Source organism: Gymnogyps californianus, chromosome 14 (assembly GCF_018139145.2).
Source record: "Gymnogyps californianus isolate 813 chromosome 14, ASM1813914v2, whole genome shotgun sequence".
NCBI lineage: Eukaryota > Metazoa > Chordata > Aves > Accipitriformes > Cathartidae > Gymnogyps > Gymnogyps californianus.
In genome coordinates this window covers 9,199,010-9,220,151 of record NC_059484.1, presented here as the reverse complement: position 1 = coordinate 9,220,151, position 21,142 = coordinate 9,199,010, and the positions used below count along the sequence as shown (strand labels likewise).

General features: G+C 44.6%; 1 protein-coding gene across 1 annotated transcript in view; it reads left to right on the top strand.

Moving 5' to 3' along the window:
- The first annotated feature begins 14,438 nt into the window (after positions 1 to 14,438).
- The window catches only part of HTR4 (5-hydroxytryptamine receptor 4), a 110,460-nt gene continuing 103,756 nt past the window's right edge, over positions 14,439 to 21,142 (top strand). Inside the window, exon 1 of the mRNA XM_050905343.1 lies at positions 14,439 to 14,480. The gene's annotated coding sequence lies outside the window, so the exon portion shown is untranslated. The remainder of the gene's footprint in view (positions 14,481 to 21,142) is intronic.

The window sequence follows — 21,142 nt, the reverse complement described above, 5'->3', positions numbered from 1 at the left end:
TGCCTGCCATGCAAAGAGAAAATTAAATGACCAATCTATTGCTTTTAATGAGGAAGGTTTTTAGCAATGGGGATGGGATACGGTGAAGCAGTAGAGGGATTGGCTGAGGCAGGGGGAAGCAGCAGATTGATGGAGGGGGCAAAGCAAGCTGGTGTCTCCTGTATCGACCGGTATCTCCCTCTTTAAACAGAGCCTTGAACATCACTGCTTCAGGAATAAAGTACTGTCTGCTGTGAGCACAGACATCAAAACCTGGCCTCACAGAAAAGGGATCTCAGAGATCTCACTGACATTTCCTTTTGATGCTCTGCACAGTCGAACAAACAGTTCACCGGTCTGTGCAGCCGCGGAGTTACGCCTGAGGGAGCACCTTCCCCTGCTTTCAGAAAACAAAGAGGGGATGGGGAGGAAAATGTCTGTGTTGCTGAAAAGGTTTAAGCCAGCTCTGAACAACTGAAAGGCTCAGAGGGCTCTCCCCTTCCCGGCTATCCACTTGCCCTCCTTCCCCTCCACCGCCTTCACTCCTCAGCCAGAGCCCAGGCTGGAGCAGGAGCAGGAGGAGAAGCAGGAGGAGGAGGAGGAGCAGGGCTGCACCGGAGCAGGGCTGCAGGCTGGCACCGAGGGCTTCCCGAGGGCTTCCTGAGGGCTTCTGGCGGAAAATTGGGACCATGCTTGTAATTCAGAAAGGCACCTCTGGCTTTCTCTGCTGAACAGAGGAGAGCATCAGCTCAAAATGTCTTCTCTCTGTTGGACTCAGACGTATATAGAAATTAAAAAAAAAAAAAAAGCTATGAAGGCATGATGCACTGCCTGGGGTATAGCTCACCAGTGCTTCAGCCCATAACTGGAGTCTTCTCCACTTCCTTCCCCCTTTCCTTGCTCCTTTTAGATTTGCCTTTAGACGTGAAGAAGGCTAGGTCCTTATTCCCAAGGCAGGGAGGGGGGGGGAAGAGTTGTTCTTCTGAACGAAATACACAATTTGGAGTTAAGCAGCTCTGGTTTATTCTCCCAACTCTGTCTCAGCCTACATCTCTGAAACATGTACACTCCTGACCACCCTTCTCCTGGCTGTTTGGCCAGTCTGGCAGAGTTCTCTGAACTGTACACTGACAGTCAGGGGTTGCTGTTATCACTTACAGCTGACTAAAACCCTTCCAAAAGAGTATTACCTTTGTTATAGAAATGCAAATAGGTAGTCATTTTGATTAGCTGTTCTCTTATCACTGGTGGTTGTTTAACAGGGTTGTCTTGGCTAGAGCTTTGTCTTTTTTCTGACCTGTGTAACAGGTGCCGGTGGGACCTTCTGAGAAGGGTGTTATTTATTCCCCAGGCATGTTCCTAACCCTCCACCAAATCAACAGTTCATGTTCTTGTAATTGCAGTAGCTGAGAGAACTGTATGAAAAATACATAAATGGATTAAAAAAAAGACATAAATAGATTAAAAAAAAGACACCCCAGAATGCCAAAGCTCAGACCATTCGTGCCTTTGAAAACCTTTGGTCTGCAGCTGTAAAATAGCCATATCACGATATTGCTGGGTAACTTATCTGTGTATGAATGCTTTATGGGTCTTATGTCCTATGTCTTGTGGTCCCCACGTAAAGACCTAATTACTCCCTAAGGGGGAGTAATTACCTAAAGCTTGTTACCTGTATGGCTTTTGCATGTGACCAAGAGCTACGTGTACATCCAGACAGGGTGCGGAAATGAAACTGGTTTGGGGAAGTTAGTTCAAATGGTGCCAACACATTTGGGATCTCCAAGGTCAAGGGTAGGAAGTATGCGGGCTAAGGTCCAAAATCCCAATGAGACACATGCACAGATTGTGATATTCATAAATTCGCAGTCCATGTGGCTCTTAGTCACATGCAAAAGCCCTACCCCATAACAAGCTGCACTGCAAGTGATGTAGTAACCTTGATGACCCATCATAGTAAGTTTTAACAAGTCCTACAAAAATGCTTTTGTGCATCAGTAGGGATGTTAGAAAAGATCTCAGGGAAGTCAGGTGTGCAGGAAGGTTTATTACAGAAGATCCAATCAGTTATAAATCCACATTTAACTTTAACAGCAAACTGCAGACAGTGTGACCTTCCCTGTCCCTTCCCAGCCTCTGCTGTAGACCATATGCTCTTTAGTCTTTTTTATTATTATTTGTCTTTTATCACAGTTGCTTTAAGTTGTATTGTGTCTGTAGGAGCTTCCTGAGCTAGATGAGAGTGGAGTGATTGTTTAAAGGCAGCTCCGCTGTGCACCGAAGTGTCAGGAGGTGCGGTTTGCTGTATGCTGGGCAGGAGATAGCTGGTGGGCAGGGCAGGCAGTGCTTCCTCTGAGAGGGCAAAGGGCTAAAGGCTGCACCGGAGGGATGTCCCTAATGCAGCTGAGAACAACATTCCTGTCTGTTCCTTGTCCTGAAAGTCAGTGAAGAACAATTTTGCTAATACAATAAACTGACACATCTGATTCAGTTTGCTGTAACTTAAGGGGGCTGTTATTCATGAGCATCTTCCAAAAATCTGGAAGTTTCACGCATTAGTATGAACTGATTATGCACCTGAAAAAATAATTTGGGAAAGAACAGTATTTATGCATTCTGTCTAGTTTAGCTGCATACCTTTACTGTTTTACTATTTATTTGCTGGAAATAAAAAAAAAAAAAATGAGGCAACGAGCTTAGTTACTATTAAACTGTTTTAAGCTCCTGAGCACTAGTGGCTTGTTAGGATTCATGGATTCTTTTGTCTTTACCCCTTCCATGCTGTTGAGCATAGAGAACAGACACAACCCAACCTGAGAAACTAATGAATCAGAAATGATGAATATCAATGTTAAAGTGAATATGTAGTGCTTTGTATTCACATAAACCTTTTGTGATTAATACATAATATTAACATCCACAATTATGATAAAAATCAATAAATTGATACCAGCACTCAAAGATTTGTGAGCTACAGTTCATTTCTAAGGGATTTACAGAGAGGTTATGGCCATAGTACTGTTAGCTGGATCTCTTGTGCTGGTGGAAATCATATTTAATTCTAATGAAGGAAATAGAATTAATTGATGTAGTGGGAGAATCAACTCTATAGTTAAGATTTTTTTTTTTCCCGCCAAAGGAATAATTTCTTGAAAAGGCAAGTTAGGACCCACTGAAAAAGTGCAGTATTGCTGGAGCCAAGAGATTTTAGGGTAAAATAAACTCTAAGCAGAAAAGTATGCGACTAAATATATGTGTGTGGAAGGATCTTAAAGCATTGCTGAGAGCAAACAGCTCATGCACTGCTCAGGGACAGAGGTGATGGGAGAAGATTCCAGAGAAGCATAAATCAGACTTTCCTTGGATCCATCTGGAGAAAATGACAAGTCTCATCCTGAAGAGTTTTCCCAGGAGTGACAAATAGGAAGGAAAAAAAGACCAAAATGACAAATTATTAGTTTGGAGTGACCGTGAAGGCTTGCTTGGCTTGGAAGTAATTTTTACAGATGGTCATTTTGTCTGTGTTTCCCACTGAGAGACCATAAACTTGTGTCATGAACATATAACAAGCCTTACATGACCTCCTCCTCTTTTTTTGACTTTGTATTGTAGGGAAGAGGTGGCAGTTTTTGAACTGGTATCTAGTAGTAAGGTGTGAGATGAGCGAGAGCACGGTCATTGGAGGACTGCCATCTCCTGCTGCACTTGGCAAATCCTCCGTAGAGGATATCTATTTCTTGACCCTCATTCAACCCTTCTGCGAGGTCTGGTGTTTCGTATTCTCTAGCAGGGACCAAGCCAACTTGTGGAAGCTGATGGCAGTGTTTCCACCAGCTTGGCTGGGAAGGGAGTGTGGCTCTTCTTGCTGACTTTGCAATGAATGGTACAACCCAAGGTGAAACTGTGTTTTGAACTTAAACTCTGGGAAACAGCTAGTGAGCCCCGAGAAGGGTCTGGTCACATACTGCAAACAAGCAGTCCAAGGGTGTACCTCAGCATCAGGATTTACCAGCTTTTCAGGTGTTGCTGCACCAGAACACAAAACCAGAACAGCAGGAGAGATTCAGCAAGCTTTTTAGCTATGAAATATAAAACTAAACCATATTCAATAATCTATGCTTGAAGGAATTGTTCACGAAGACAGTCTCCTTGAGGCTTTTTATCCAATCTCATCTCTTCGAAATGCAGTGTGATTCCTTCCACCACAGCACAGCATTACCACTGAGAGCTCATTAGCCCGCATCTGTAATGGAGCTAATGGAAGTATGGTGGACTTTGAGAAAATGAGGGGTTTGTTACAGAAGGGAAGGATTAAACTTTTTCCCCTTTAAACATGCTGTTGCGAGGAAGTACCTTTCTTTCGCATTTTTTGGTTTCTCCATCCATGAGTTTTGGCAGGTCTTTAGGGCACAGGAAGCTGAGGACACTGCCAAGTGCTTATGAACTTAATTTGCCATGCTGCCACTCACACGCATGTCCACCAGGCTCCAGGTGTGTAGGAATGTGTGCGTAGAAGCACACTCATGGTACCTCTGAACTGAGACCACAAATACAGTTAGCGTAGACTGCTGAGGCACTCTCCTGATAGGAATGGTACTTCTGGCTCCATGCTGCTGCCCTGTTTGGCCTGACGGTGAGAGACTTGGTCTTACTCGAAGCTCGCCTGAAGCTCAGGTGAAGTTCTAAGCTGCCACAGCTTTTAAGTTCAAGTATTTTCTTTGTGTTTTTGTTTCCCATAAGATTTCCCAAGGAACACAAGAAAAGTCAGAAGAGGTTTATACTTTTCTCCCCTCCTGGTTTTGGACAAATACAACTCCGTTGCTTAATGTAGTGATTTACTTTTGCTTAAACAGGAAATAAATCTTAGTTAAAAGCCTGCTATGCAGTTGTTTTAGAGCAGTCCTCCTGCAAAAAAAAATGTTGCTGTCCAGAAGATAGCAGTTAAATTATATTTAATAACAGAAGTTTGCAAAGTCTTATAAAAGCTTCCTAAAGTTAGACAAGTGTTTGTAGCCATAACTGTTCCAAAGCACAAGTTCATTTGCTCACAGAGTCAATAAACATTTTAATAGTTATAGCCATCAAGAGCTGTGCTGGTATTTAGTTTGTTTATAGTCGTTTGATCAGATGGTGTTGAACTGGAAAGACTTTGCTTGGTGCAGCAGGGTAAGTTATGGCCACCACGTGGCCGGAGGGCATGAGCTGTACGGCAATCAGACAGCAAACCGAGAATTATAAATTCCAGTTGTACAGCATGAAAAGGCTCTGGTAGTTTGTTCTGGCATCCCATGCTCTAACACTGGGTGGCAATTTAACACAGATTTACTGCCACACCTCTGCATTGCAGGAGAGAAAGGTTCTGATCTTTTGTTATTTTGGGTCAGTGACAGACCCATGCGCAACTTTCCAAGTTTATAATTTTGGGGGACAAAAACTACCTTCAAGCTTCAAGTATCTGCCAGTTGGGTCAATGGAGGTGAAGCTCTGGGCAGGTGAGCCGCACCAGGGAGCATCTTTTGTGGCGTCTCTGGAAGAAGAGCAGCCAGCTCACTGGATGGAGGAGCTGCACGTCGCTGCCTTGGACAGTGAGAGCCACGAGAGCTACGGAGAGGGAGACTGTGGCTCCCAGGGCAGTGCTGCCGAGGCCACGCAGAGCCAGCCCAGGCTGCATTAGCCGCCAGGCTCCTGTTGGCACAGCTCTGCTGCCATTCACATGGCATAGCCCTGACATGGGAGCCACATCTGGAGTGCCCAGGAGCCAAATGTTAAACTCAGCTGATCTAGAAGGTGTTATTAAAATTGTTTTGCAACCATGGCAACCCATTTTCCATGGTTGATTATTTTCATCAGAAGAGAGTAAAGGTGACTTAAAGGCAGATGACTTAAAGGCACTCCAAAATCTGGAGCCCTGTTTCATACTTATGAAAGGAGAGGACGTTACCTGTTGGAAATGCAGATGTTGTGCAGGCTCAGAGTAGGGAAAAGCTGATTTCTACTCCCGGCTCTACTACTAGTTGGATTTTGTAGTCCTGGTCATGGCCTTTAACCTCCCTGTGTCTGGGTTTCCCATAGTCCACATGAATGTAGTACTGTTAACTTCCTTCACTTGCAAATTGTGTGGAGAAGTTCCTGTCTGCAATCCTGAAATTTGTTTAAAATCATCTTTATGATTGTCGTTACGCTTTGTGTGGTGCTGGAGATGGGAGAGGGTGTAATCCCTTCTTCCCAACTAAGAAAAACTTAGTTATGAGACAGGCAGGATGAGGAGGACAGGCCGGAGAGGAGCTGTACCTGATTTGCCTCTACAGCTCTTTGGGAGAGCATTGCTTTTGTTTATACTTTTGAAGCTATTCTTACTTTTCTTCATTTCTTTTAAACACTGCGGTTTCGTCTTAGATAATTTATCCAGACACATGAAAAAAAGATTTCAGCCATTGAGTAGAGATGGCTGGCATGGGTTGGCTCCAGGGCAATCGGACATGAGATGTGTGTGGTCCCAAAGCTGCCTCACTGTACTAGCATGAACATACCTGGGAGGGTGGTGTCGGGTGAGCACTTCCAAAAGCTTCAAGACTCGATTGATGTAAACCCATGGGCTTGAAGCATCGTCAGAGCTAACAGAGTCGTGCTAGTGCTTCACGTTCTGCACTTAGCTGTGTGGGCAGCGAAGCAGTCGTGGGGGGAGACACGGGGAGATGGAGGTGCAGCTGGAGTAGACGCTGTGCCAGGTCATGCCCAGATGTACACCTTGGAGCAGACAGAGCACACCCAGGGAAGCTCAGTGTGCACCCAGGACAGCCCTGGGCTCACCCGGAGCAGCTCAGCATGCACCCAGGGCAGCTAAACGTGCACTCAGGGGAGTTCAGAGCACAGCCAGGGCAGCATGTGCAGATGCTTCTCTTGCACTGACATCGCTGGGCTTTTTGTGCTATAAACAACACTTCTCCTTGCAGACAGATCCGTAACTTTCCCGTCTTGTACATTCCACAAAACAAGGAAATAGGTTTTTAAAATTCACTTTATAATAACGCTTGTTTAAGCTCTCTGTATTTAAGCTGACTGAAGGTCGAATAAATGGTGCTAACAATGCAGTCACTTCAGAGTGTAGGTCGTGCTTCCCAAATGCCCATCTGCAAACAAGCTCAGGGTCATGGGAGTGAGTTATCTCCAGGATAACAGGGGATACGTCAGGGAAGGAAACTTCTCCAAATGGCAAAGCAAAAAGCTTTTGTGCTGAGCGTAAAGGGGGTCATCCTGGCACCTCTGGGGCTTGCAGACAGATGCACACTGATCACCTCCTGGGCAGCAGCTGCAACACACTGCCAACAGCTCCCCTGCGAACCGAGCACACCTCCGCCTCAGCAGGCTCAGGGGAGCTCCAGCCACTGTACTGGTGAAATTGCAATGCAGACCCTGGGGCATCTCACACTTAGTGGCAGCTTTCATGACCTGTACCTCCTACACCACAAACTGTGGGAAGGAAACTTGGCATACAACACCTGGACAGGAGCTGGCAAGAAAATTTGGGTCAGTCACTGCTAAGTTTCAAGTCGGAACCAAGTGTGGGAAGGATTTGTATCTGCTGCCAGATCACTTCTGGGGGCTGGCAGCAATTGGATCCCCCCCAGGAGAGATGCCTTCTCTGTGCCCAGCATGGTGTTGGCTGGCTCAGGTGCCCCACAGCCTCCTCCATGTAGACCCCGTTGGTAACTCTACCTGTAACAGAAACCCAGAGGCCAAAATCAGAGCCCTCAGTTCTGCTCCACACAAGCAGCATAACGTGATTAAGGAGCAGTAGCTGTTATGGGAACTCTAAGATTAAGGTCCCTCCACTTTCATGGAGGACTTGCAGGTTGCCCTAAGAGCCCTTCTCAGGCCTGATGGTGGATTCGCTGTCTGGCATTTGGTTTCTGGTGCTTCAAGGATGCCAAGGCTGCATTAAGCACTGTCCCATCCCTAACAGGTTTTGATTCAAATGGATAAAAAAGATGGAAAGGGAAATAGGCACCGAATGCATAAATTACTTTCCTAAGGGTGCAGGAGACCCACAAGACAGATATATTGTGATAAACCTGTCCTTGTAATCGCAGTTGATGGAGGGAGGAGGAGAACTTCTGAAGGAATTGCCCGTCTGGTGACTTAGCCACCTTTTGCCAGCAGCAGTTCTTGGCCGTGCGTAAGGAAGGTGCACATGCAAAACCTCCATTTTAATTCTTTCCCTGTGGCTCTTCCTCTGGTGTCCCAACTCTGCTCGCACCCATGTCCTAAAGAAGTCCTGGCAGGGACTCCAGATTTCCCATTAAGATCATGTGAACCAAGCCCCCACTGACTTTCCCTTCCAGCCCTGGGAAACATGTCCAGGGAGAGTGGATAGAAGTGCCTCTCAAGCAATTATCTGGTTTTGTTTCAACAACAGTGAAATTTCTTTCCTCGTATCCAGGCTGTGTTGTGGACCCTTAAGTGCTGCAGCTTTGGATGGAAGGAGTCTGGCAGACACCCCTGGAACTTATTTCCCAACAAGAACATTTATTTTTGGCTAATTTAGTACTTTGCAGCTTCTTAGGACAAGAAGGTTTTTTAATTTACTTTATGATGGACTGTGTAAGTATGAGTAAAAGTTGGTTGTTTCACTAGCAGTGAAGACAATATAAAAAAAGATCCTTTGGCAAACACCCACATAGAAGTTTTTAAAAGCAATCTCAAAATACTAAACTGCATCTGTAGGCTGCAGTTACTCCTCCACCACTGTGTATCCCTGTACTCCATAAAGGGAGTACAAATGACAGGAGATCACAATAGCAACTTTTAAAGCCACTTCTTATGTTTTTATAAATAGCCACAGAATTTGCAGAGCAGTGCTGTATTGTCCCAATACATTGCTATATGCACTGTACTGCCATGTATGTGCATGGAAACAACAAGGAGGAAATTATATAGGCTGGAGCATCCTACAGATGTGCTGGGCAAGGTGTGAATTCCCCTCTGCATCTTCTTAAGGGAAACTTGCCAACTTGTGCTTTCCTCTTCCTCTGGCACAATTCAGAGTCTCTGCAGTTGTTCAGAGCTGCTCACACTTAGACCACAGCTGATGCATATTCAATACAACAAGGGTTTGGCATAAGTACTGAGACCATGAAAGAATGAAGCTTAAACGGTTGGGTGAAAGTAAGGGAATATTAGTGAAAAATGACAAAAGGTAGCTTGTAAATTAAGAGGACTTACAACCTCCATGGCCAGCAGAAGCTCTTTCCCTGCATCAGACTTCTGCCCCAAAATGAATCCACGAAGGACGTGTTGTACATCGTATTTTTCAGAGACAGAAGCTGAGAAGTGTGAGGTCTTTCTTAAGCTGGTTTATCTGGTTGTGACCAAACTTTTTTCTTGTTTAAAACTACAGAATTTCAAAATAAAGACCTTCATTGATGCTGCTTGTGCCCTGATGCCAAACTCCCTTTCCAGTATCACAGACCATGAGCTTTCTTACCAGTTAATTTATTTGCTAGAATATTTGCAGTGGTGGCTATAACTGCCAGAAAGTCAGATTCTTTGTACTTGGGAATAAAAAGTGGAAATTTCAAATCTTCTCATGAGCAACATGAGAATTGCAAAATGCCTTCAAAATGATTTTTAGAAGTTTCTTCTTGAAAATTTCAAAATGAAATGGAATGTGGCAGTCATCCCTGCTTGGGCGGTGAGGGGGTGGGACGTTGGGCATTGAGAAGCGGTGGCCAAGTGGAGCCAGGGTTTTAAGGACTCCTGGCAGTGGTAGCTTCAGGGAGGCTGAATATGAGCTGGACCTTCCAGCTTCTGCAGGAGACGGTCCAGAAAGGCTGTGATCCTTCAATCTGAGCAGGTCACCAGGGAAAGTGGCTGGAAAGCATGCAGGGCTGGACCTGCCAGCCGGATATGATCAACAGTCTTCCCAAAATGCGTATGGTGGGATGAAACATCTGGTGTTTGACCATATCGATGCATTGCCTTGAAAACATCGCATTCAGAAACCCCCAGCCTGCTCCCAGACCTCCGGGGCGCGTGGGAACCTCCGCACCTCCCTTGCGGCCAGGTCAGTCCATACTTCAAGCTCTGAGGACCTCAGCTGAGCTGGTAGTTTGTTGGCCAAGGCTGTGGCTGTCACATTTGCTTAGCACTCATGTCCATCACTTGCTATTAACATGTGAGGCAGGGCTGCCCACCCGCAGGGTCTGACTGGAGAAGCTGGTGTCACTGGGGACTGTTTACAGCTTTAAGTTGAGACTGAATGGGAAATCAGTTCTGTAAACACTGCCAGAGAGCGGATATTATTTATTTAGTGCGATAATACAATAGCAGTGGGTTAGTCAAACAGTAATTAGCAACAGGTCATGCTATAATTAGAGAGTCTGTTGCAGTTGGCTACCTCTTACTGAATGCCACCAGTAAGTCATCAAGTATCTGGGGTAAGTAGGGGATTAGTTTGGGAAGCAAGTGCTTTCAGGCATGGTTAGGACTGTTTGGGAACATGCAGATCTTTTTCTTTGCCTCCCTTTATCCTAGCAATTAACGTAACACAACGCTCTGAAGTGGCACTTGTTTCTCTCTTAGTTGCATGAAATCTTGAGCAAAAGTTCCAAACAGCTCTCTTGAGTGATTAAATCTCATCTGAAAGAGCTTGAAGTCTCAGGGGGTACAAAGCAGTAATTTTTTTCTCTCCTCTTACAGAAGAGGGGAAAGGAAAGTTCGGCTCCTCAAGCACAGGTTTATATTTTACATATGTCTTTTTTTTTTCCCCTTCTTCTTGCTATTTTAAGAATCAAGTTTCCACAATTCTATTGTCTGAACATCAGAAGTTTCTCTTGCTTATACAGGTAGTGAGATTCTGGCGCCTCATATGTGAAAGAAAAGAAAATACCTCAATCAGTTAACTGCGTTCACAGGGTTTTGCTGAATCTTCCTTTCACTGAATGATTTGCTATGTTTAAAGAATGAAGGACTGAAATCAGTGACTAGAGACGGCAAATAACTACTAGGTAAATGCCACGCACATCAGTCTGGATACATTACTCAATCTTCACACCCTTGGATGCTCCTGCAATGCCTTCACATTGCAATTTCATCTTTTCAGTCATAGCTTTCCCCTCCATTAGCCTGCCTGTCAGGAGAGGCTCCCATTTCTGCTCTTCATTCATCAGATTGGCTCACAGATTTTGCCTTGCCATTATCTGCAGAGACTTGCCCCCCGATAGGAGTGTGTTTGGTCGTGCTGCTTGACTGTGGCAGTCGTCATCAGTACAAGTCAAATATATGCATCTTCTTGCTTGTCTGAATTTGCCTGGTTTCAGCTTTCAGCCCCCAGAACGTCTTCTGCCACCAGGATTGTCCTGTCACCAGTGTCCTGTTTCTTGAGTACGTACTTGCAGGACATACTGAAGTCCTTCTTCAGCCTCTCCTGGGATAAACTAAATAGATTACTCTCCAGAAGCATCCTATGGTAAAAACATCTCTTCCTTCATAACATTCTTTCATAACGTTCATGGCTTTCCTGCTATATATTTCCAGCTATCCAACATCTTTCTTATATGTCAACGTAAGCATGGAGTAAGGTACCATAACAGCCTCATACCTGCTTTCTCATTTCAAGATGCTCCTGAGAATTATGTTAGCCACAGCAAATGGCAGTAGGCACTTGCATTGAGCTGACGATGAGCAGGGACCTCATTTCCTTTTCAGAGTCATCTCTTTCCAAGGCCAAATTGTCCCTATCCTGTAAATACTGCTTTTATTTTGGCTTCCAAATATGTTGCCTCACTTTGGGTATACTCAAATGCGTATTGTTTTCTTGCAAAATGTATCCAAGCAATCCAGATTGCTCTGTATCAGTGTAGTGTCTGTTAAATTTATCAATCCCCCTGATCTTGGTCACCAGCAAACTCTGAACTGATGATTTCAAGGGATTTTTCCTTGACATGGGTAAAAAACTGAGTAGCAGAAAACTTATAACAGATTCCCAGGGGACCATGCTAAAACCAGAATTGTTAGGCAGTATTTCCATGTTTGCATGTACATTTGAGACCTCTCGCTATACTGGGTTTAACTCTGCTCAAGAGTCCTGTATGGAGTTGGTATTGTCCTTGCTTCTTTATCAAAACCTCATATAATACCAAATCAAATGCTCTTCTGAAATCAGAGAATACAGCAATTTATTACAGCAGTATTGTTGTTGATTATCACTGAAAATATAAAGATGACAAATTTATTCTCCTCTAATCCACGCTGATTTGCCAAATTCTATTCCCCATCTTTAATTCTTGATGAATTGTATTCTTTATGAGCCATTTTATTATTGTGCTGGAGAGCAATCTTGGATTGATAGGCTTATAATTACCTAGATTATCCACTTTATTCTTTCAAAATATTGGTACATTTTTTGTTAACTCTGATTGTCCAAGTTTACTGGAAAGCAAGATCAACCATGTGTAAAATTCCTTACCCAACTCTCTAAAAAGTCTTTTTAAAGAAAAAGATGCCATTATCTGGACTTGCTAATTTTTAAGTGTCTAGCATTAGTAACTGCTGTTTAACAGTTTGTTTAATATCTGCGGGGATGAAAAAAGTTCATCACCACATAATATGGCTCCCAAAAATAGAACAGAAGTATTTATTGGCGGTGTCTGCTTTCCCTGAATCATGGTCAACAACTCTACCATTTTCCAGCTGATCAGCCTAACTTTTAATATTTCTTTCCTTCCCAATATGCTCAAAATCAACCTCTTCTGCAGCCTACAGATTTGTCTACAACTGTTACTGCTTTCTGACCATTCCCAAGCTTTTACTATATATCCACAGCTACCAGCTTCCCCTTTCTTCTCATTACAGTATTTTTTGAAAATACTACACAGCTGTGACATCGGACCCATGCCTCCCTGCGGGGCTGTTGGCACGGAGGCTTCTCTGTGCTGCAGGTCTGTGACCTGGTGGTTATCGCTCTCTTCTGTTTACATCCTTCCTTCTGTTTTAGCTCACTGTTTTCAGCTGTGTTTAAAACATTAGATATTGTCTAAACTCTTCAATGCACATGTCTGTCTCTTCATATATCCCTGCTTTGGCTTTTTTTCTATTTGCTTCTCAGAAACATGAAGAGCTGCCACGATCACCATTTCTTAATCCAGTAAACATTTCCTCGTACTGTAGCACCATGATGTCCCATGTAGAAGCCTTGGCAAAATGCACTCATGCTCATCCTTTCTTCTACATGATACATCAGGATGAGGGAATAACCCACAGAGCCAGCTCTGTAGAGTTGATGCCTGGTCCAGGGTAACTGCTGCTTCAGCACATCTCATCCTCAGTGGGATGCACATCCAAGAGTCCCTCCAGCATCACCAGAAATGAGGGGTGAAGCTTTCTGCATTCAAGCCCTGCCAGATTTTCAGTTCCTTCCTTCCTTTGGGGATCTGCTGATTCCCTGCAGAGCTAAAGTAAGCAGGGGGATTAGGAAGCCTGCACTTCACTAGCAATGCAAAGTGGGACGCCGTTACCATGCTTCCCCTACGAGGGAAGCAATGGCATGGGGTACATCGTAGACAGCCTGACAGAAACCAGCCTGAGGACATTTTACGGGGAGTAGCAGCCTGAAATGAGCAGAATTTGAAAAATGCACTTGTTCAAAGTATGTGTGCTGGTAGAAATAACTGTTCTCTGTGAAACCATTGAAAATGAGCCACATGACATCTCATAGCTGCCAGGTGTCTGGTGCCAGACACAATTAGTGTCTGGACAGCTTGTTTTACCTGGAGAGTCCGGCTGATGAGAACTCACAGCCTGCCTAAAGCATGTCCTGTCATTCCTACTTTGGAAATAACCATTTGAAAGCAGCTTGTCCTATGAGCTCACTTATCCTTTTCCCCCTTCTCATCAGGAGTGCCATAAGGCTCACAGCTTTAGCCCACCAAAAAATGACCTTCGGGGTCAACCCTCAAGGTCTCATAGCTCCAAGTTTATTTTGGTTTCTTCACTTTTAATGACCTGAGAAGAATTCAGTAATTTGGTAATTTAATTTAAAACAAGTTGAAAACATCAGCAGCATCTTGGAAGGTGCTGAGCTCAGCATAGTTTGGCAGGGAAAGACACTTCTCCACACACATGCCTCCTAAACAGGGGAGCACCAGACCCAACTTCTGCTCAACCCCTGCCAACACAGCTCTTGGCCCCACACTGCCCTTCATAGCCCAGCAGGCCTGGGCCTGACTTACAAATATCTGCTCTGCGTTGGGATCACCTATTGCTTCCACCTGGGATGATGAGCTGGCAAAGCCTGCAGCTGGGACACAGGCTCTTGTTTGAGTCCCCTTGCCCTGGACTGCTGCTAGCAGCACAAGGGTAGTGGCACGACTGCCAGCACAGCCTGGTTAGATACTGAGCTCACAGTGATTGTTTTAACTGTTTTCTCTCAAGAAAAATTGCATACTCCAGTTGTTCCCCTCTGACCACCACCAGAGAAGGTCACTGCTTTATTGCTGCAGTATGTAAGTACCTACAATCATCTCAAAGTAGTTCTGTTACTGCTATGAAATGTTTGGAACAAACTCTTCTGTAGGTAACATCAGAGCCTGTGTGCTGAGAATGTATTATAGCACATTTCCTCTTGCATCATCTCCATCTTTTAAAAAAGTAATTAATTAATTAACCTTTTGACTTTCCCTGATGGTATCAGCTTCTTAACCAGAAAAGATGATGGCTGTGCACTTTAAATATTTTGTACAGATCTGGAGAATCACATGGTCTCTTGGGGACTGTGATTATTTTAGCTTGCTGCTCAACTAATTTTTTGAAGCGAGCCAGAGGCAGATCAAGTTTAAGATGAACATAGTCAGTTTTCTCTCCAGAAGCTGTCATCCTTTAATGGAGTGTGAAGAAATGGCAGCAGAGGCATGAGTCAGTTGGGTTGGTTACATATCTCTGCAGTTCAGAGCTCTGGGGATTTTGTCTCTACTTCATTCTAAAATGTCCCATGGAGTCATGGCATTTCCATCCCAGTGCAGGGGCAGCAAAAACCTCCCGGCTCCGCTCTGCCTGTGGCAATCAAGAAAGTTGATGAGACAGTGTGAACGTGATGCAATGAGTTAAACTGTGTGGGATCAGCGCCCTCGCTCAGAGAGATGCGTCTGTTGGCAACAGCTTCACACTTGCATTAGTTTATTTGTCTTAACCCCCCATGTGTAGAGAGTTTTGGGGTTTTTGTTTGGTTTTTTTTTAGCAAGGACAGTGCTCATGTCAGAGCAGGTCTGTTGGCACCCTTGGGCAGGAGGGGGTAAGGTCTGTGTGTGTAGGCTTTCATGCCATGGGTTCTAAATTTCCAGCTAAGCCTCTGTGAGGTGTCCTCTGCTGCGAAGGTATTCGGACAGATGCACCCCAAAACTTCCCATCAATAGTCAGTTTGGTCAGATAGAAGTAACAGGGAATCTTTAATGCTTGAGATTTAAAGCTTCATCTAAACCCTTTGCACAGCTGAAATCACAGAAGATGTGATTCAGCACAACCCTACTGATTTCTTAGTCATAGTTACACAGGAGTAATTACAACAAAGATACCTAGGCCACGAAATACTCTTGTTTCTGCTGAAGTCCAGGGACTGCAGAACCATAAACACAGCGACTGGCGTGTCTTGGCACCAGGCTTCAAAGCAGGAGGTTATTTCCTGCTTGCATTTCACAGGCTACAAAACCATCTTATGGCAGCAATAAAAATAAAGCAGAGGAATTTTATTCCAACACAATATAGTTATAGTCATGCATGACCTCCAGATGGGGAGTGGAACATGTCCACCACACAGTGACCCACATACATAGGAAATTGGGCAGGAGTTGAAGGTAGTGCAAAAGATGAGTTACGCTCCAGTCCCTCTCATTGTGCTATGAATGAATCACGGTGCCCGCAGTGCGGTGGCAGCCTCCGAGGGCTCCTCTCTGCAGAGCACGATGAGGAATCTTTCCTGGCTTGCTCATCGGCTTCGACTCACGGTTCCCCTCCTTGGCCTGGGTGATGCAGTGCTACCCAAGTGGGTTTGCGGGAGGACGGGAATCCAAATGAGGAACAAAAACAGGTACAAAAGGCTTGCCTGCACAGCTGGCAAAGCAAAGAATAGTATCACGTATTGAAACGCGGTAGCTGGGAGGGACTCCAGGCTCTCCCTGTGACATTTCAGCACTCGGTGGCAGGAGGCAGATGGTTCCTTTCACTGCTCTTTCCCTCGGCTGTCTCAAGGTGGCAACTGCCAGCGCGTACTCATTAGCAGAGCTCAGAACAGTGCAGCAGTGTATCTCTGTGATAAGATGAATGCCCATGGTAATGTGCATTTTCCACGGGTCATTTTCTGTTTGCTTTGGAGCAGGGTAGCTTTTTAAACAGGAGGCTGGAGCCTTAGGCTGCTGTAAACCAGAGGATTGCCATTGAGTGACACAGTCACTGCCCATCTCTGCCTGCGATGTTCTTGTTGGGGTATGAGCTAACCTCTGCCACAAGATGACAAGCACTTGTCTCTAAAGTTTGTTTGCAGTAGGAGGGCACTACACTGGCTAGTAATTTATTAGAGAATTGGTAAAAGCAAGGATCTTGGGTAAAGTGTAGAGCTGCTCTCAACTGCAGCGAGCACGGGGTCACCGTGTGTGTGCAGCCGTCTGTAGAGGCAGAGCTGAGTTAGTGACGGTGCTGGGCGTCCTGTAGCTCATCCAGCGAGCTGTGAGTTACCTTCAGTACCATCACACCATGTCAAAGGTGAAGGATTTCCATATTTCCTGGCATTTATATTGTACATTTCTCTGCTGTGTAAACAAAGTAAGTTTATTTGACTGCAGGCACAGAAAGCACAGCTAGTGCCTTTCTGGGGCAGTGGTTTCCATATTCTGGGTGTGTGCTGGTGTGAGAACAAGAGTAGCTGGAAAGTGTGTTTTCTAGGGAGGAAAATTTACAGTGAATTACGGGGAAGTTTTATGACGTGAGCAAGAGGAAACATGGTAGCCCTGTACAAATCCCTATCAAACACACGTATGGTTTCTAGTCCTTTGTGGTGATGAGGAGCACTAACATTGTGGCTTCTCCTTACAAACACAAACCCATTTGTGACAGTGTCATGGAAATCATGCCCGTCCGTGTTTCTACCACACTTCTGATGCAGTCGTTGAACTCAACCAACCCTTCTTGCCTTCATTTGTTAATTGATATCTCTTACTGTATCTTGGTCTTTTAAAAAGACCCACGGTCTCACGCTGGATGTTTCTCTTGGCTTCCTATGCTGAGGGTTTGATATTGCAGTCAAAGACTTGGAGCGTTTTGGTTACCAACTGATAGTAATTGCTAAAGGTGAGAGCAGTGAGTTGTGAAATTTCATAATACTACTGTCATAGTAAATAACCCCTCGGGTTTTATAGCTGTTTTCTCTCCTCAGACCTCTTATACAAACGTAGCATGGTACAGACAAGGATCTCATACAGATGTCTCTGCATTGGAACAAAGTCATCCTTGAACAGCCCATAGAAACTTTACAGTTGTAAATATTTGGTCCAAGAGAACAGGTAGGCAGAATTGCTTCCACGTACCCTTTCCAAGGGAACAGCTCTTATATTGTGCTGTCTGTTGGAATTTTTTTGGTACTCAAATGTGGAATTTAAACTTTCATTTTTGAAAGTGCAGAATACCTTGGTGTAAGGTTGCAAAGGCACAGAGGTTACAGCTGAGAGGCCGTGAAGGCCAGATTGACGTGAAGAAAAGCCCGTCTGTCTGCAAACAGGCGAGCACAAGGTGCTGGCTTCCGCCGTGACCCACGCACCGCCTGTGACTCCTGCGTCCCTCGGGAACATGAGCCCATTAAACTCAGCGCCTGTGGTTTGGGTTGCCAAGCCACAGGCTCTCTTTGTGACTTTAAAGAGCTGTTTTGAAAAATAACCCTTCAGTGAGAACACATTTCTTGTGTCTTTTTCTGTTTAAAGCTGGACTCCCTTTTCTTTTTCAGGTGATGTGTCATGTCTATCTTTTTAGTTTTCTCCATTTAAGCAAAGTGCTGCATTTTAACCTGCTGGAATGATATTTGATTAAAATCAGTCCAGCAATCTGTCTCTGCTGACAACTGAGGGACTTCTTATCAGCTTTGTCCTTCCTGAGAAAAGAGAGAGCAGTGACAGAGAAGGCAAGAAGTGCTATGGGAGGGAGCAGTGCCTTTATCAGAAGTGGGTGGTGGAAATGCAGCTATTTTATCTGGGAGCAAACAAGTTGGATCACTCTGGTATTTCCTACTCCTCAAGTGTTGTCATGGGCAGGATAGTCTCTTGCAACACTTGGAGGGTTTTGGACGGCTCTGCAAGTCCAAAAATTATCCTTGGACTGAGGTTACTGTCACTCCACAGCATCAGTTTAATGTGGCCTGGGAAGATCTTGTCCAGTTAGCCTCTGCTAACAACTTCTCTTTCTCTGATAATGATGAAGATGGAGCTACGATAAAAATCACAACCCCAAATGTAAAATGTGGTGGGAATCAAGCAACAGCTTTTTTACTCAATCACAGCTTTAATTTGGCAGATGTTCACTACAGAAAGTGAGGAGCCTCTTGAAATCACAGATTCAGATAGTAGTAGTAGTCTTTATTTATGTTAGAGTGATTCCTCTGGCCTCAATCAGGAATCACAAATACTGGAGGAAAGCTAAATGACTCCTGTACTTCCAAGAACTTACATTCTGAGATGTAGAGGACAGCAATTTCTAGGGGAAGGCTAAACAGGCTTTCCAAACATCTGCGACATCTTTTTTTATCAGTCCACTGCTCTGTGTTACCCAATAACAACAGGTGTCTGCAGGACACCTATGCTGAAGTCAGAGGCTGCATCAAGTCATCACCACTGCACACCACACTCCGCTCTGGCAAAAGATGGGGGAAAAAGGAAAAATGTAAATTACCTTACATTTATAAAGAGAAGAGTGGAGTCGGAGAACAGCAGTGATAAGTCCAATTCTTCACAGAGAGCATGAGACACAGAAACTGAATTTAGGGTTTTTTTTATATCCCCCTCCCTCCTCTGTGGTGCAGTAGAGCAGAAGGAACAGTACGATATTTGTCTGTAAGTAAAATGAAATGGGCTTTTCAGACTGCTCAGTCTACCCTAGACGTGGCTTCGTTTAAGGTGTCACAAATGATGAAGCAGCACAATCCAGCACTGCAGGAAATGGGGGTGTAAGTTTTCAGAATGACTCAACTCTACTGTTGTCATCAGCTCAGCAGTGACAGAACGTGGAACTAGATGGGGCTTGAGTGGGATGGAAATAAATCGGATGAAGAATGTGTCACTGTCTCAGTTAATCAGTGCCTTGCAAGGAAAATGTCTTGCAAGACTGGTGTGGCTATTGCCGGGCAGACCAAGGCCACCACATAGAGCAGGCGAGTTTGTAGTCACTTGAAAGACAGGATTAGCTGCTGGCCACCAGCTAACTCCTTATGGTCTCCGACAAGTGAATTCTTTGTTAATACCTTAAAGCCACTGAGTAGTTTCCCCAAGAGTCCCTACAGCTTGGTTGGAAAGATACCTTGGTTTATCCATCTCCTCGTTGGGTTTTCCCTTTCCTACCCCCCACCACTGTGGAAGTGAGGAGGAGAAGGGGCAGAGGTAGGGGAGCATCTGCTAAGGTGACTTGGTGGTGTGTCAGGTGGAGTGAGGCACAAGCATGCAGCTGATCTCATCTTGACAGATGGATGGTTTCTGATTTCCCTGAATGCCATCAGTGCAGCCTTGCCAAGGCTTATTACTGGATTGCCTTTCCAAAGTCAGAGCCAGTCTCCTGTGCAGGGATGACTAGGACTAGTCATACACATATCGTATATCTGTCTTGCTCTTGGTGGCAGTGATTAGTGGAGAATAAAATGAGGAGTTCTTCCCTCACAAGGGAAGTCTATGGAGCAGTCATGTCAAGCGTGCTGGAGATGCTGTGCCTGTATTTTTTTTCATTATAAAATGTTGTGCTTTGCTGCAGTGAAAATACTTGCAAGAGTACTACTTCAGTTAAGTTTCTATGGGCAAACAGTTCTTTGAGAAGGCCTTTTGTTTGTTTGTTTGTTTGGATTGGGTTTTTTGTTTAAGAGTTCCATGTTTGATTTTTATTTATTTATTTATTTTATTCTAATACAGAAAGTTGCAGTTATTGTAGAGGTCTCCATGATAGCGTGATGGTACAGATACTGTGTAACTAGCTTCAGTGCACATTAAAATTACGAAATTTTGCAGAAAAATAAAGCAAACAAGATGACCCCAAACTGGAATTTTGACATACAACATCACTGAAAAGTTTTTCTTCCATTTTGCAGGAGTTACCAAAATTAATTTTGTGCTGACACTTGAAAGAGTGAAACCATTTCACTTCTCTTCACTGCCTGAATTTAGTCCCTCATGGTAACTGAAGTCCTTAGGTAAACTACTGTGGTGAGCTTTTCATTGCAGTCCCTGGTACCAAATCTGAAGAGAACACGAGAAGACTCATTTTGAGATATATCTGGAGTGCGGAGGCTCAGCCTGACTCTCCCGTCTGGCCAGCGGAGCAGACCTGTGTCTGAGCAGGAGCCTATGCTAGAAGCCAGGAACCGGATTTGTACGAGAAACCAGACCCGGAGCCCCACTTGGGTTCCCTGGCAGGTTGTGAGCAGGGCTGCTCTCAGCGAGCCAAGGATGGAAAGGCTCTGGAGCCCAGGAGAGGAAGACTGTGGGTTTGCAGGACCATTGCCCTCAGCCCATGCGGTAGAGCAGGGACTGCTCATCAGCTGTTGGAAGCTGGATGTTCACATTCAGGAAAACATGACCTGGCTGCAGTGATGTGCATGGCTCCATGTCCCTGTAATCACAGTCATGCACAAAGGCAGAGAAGCTCTTTTGTGCTGAAGGGAATATATATATATATATATATATGATGGGCTGGATGGTATAAGGGTTGAGTTAGGAGGTCAGTGTTATCTGTCTGAGGCAGAGAACAGCTTCCTAATTGAGTATGAGTAATCACTTTAATAACAAAGAATAGTACCAGGCCCTCTGTGTGAGCCAGATAGATTTACAGAATAACTCGTGGAGGTTTTTTTATTACATGGTATTGACATCATTTTTCTTTCTTTGTTGGGACTCTGACTACAAGTCTAACCACTACAGTGTCATGGGGAGAG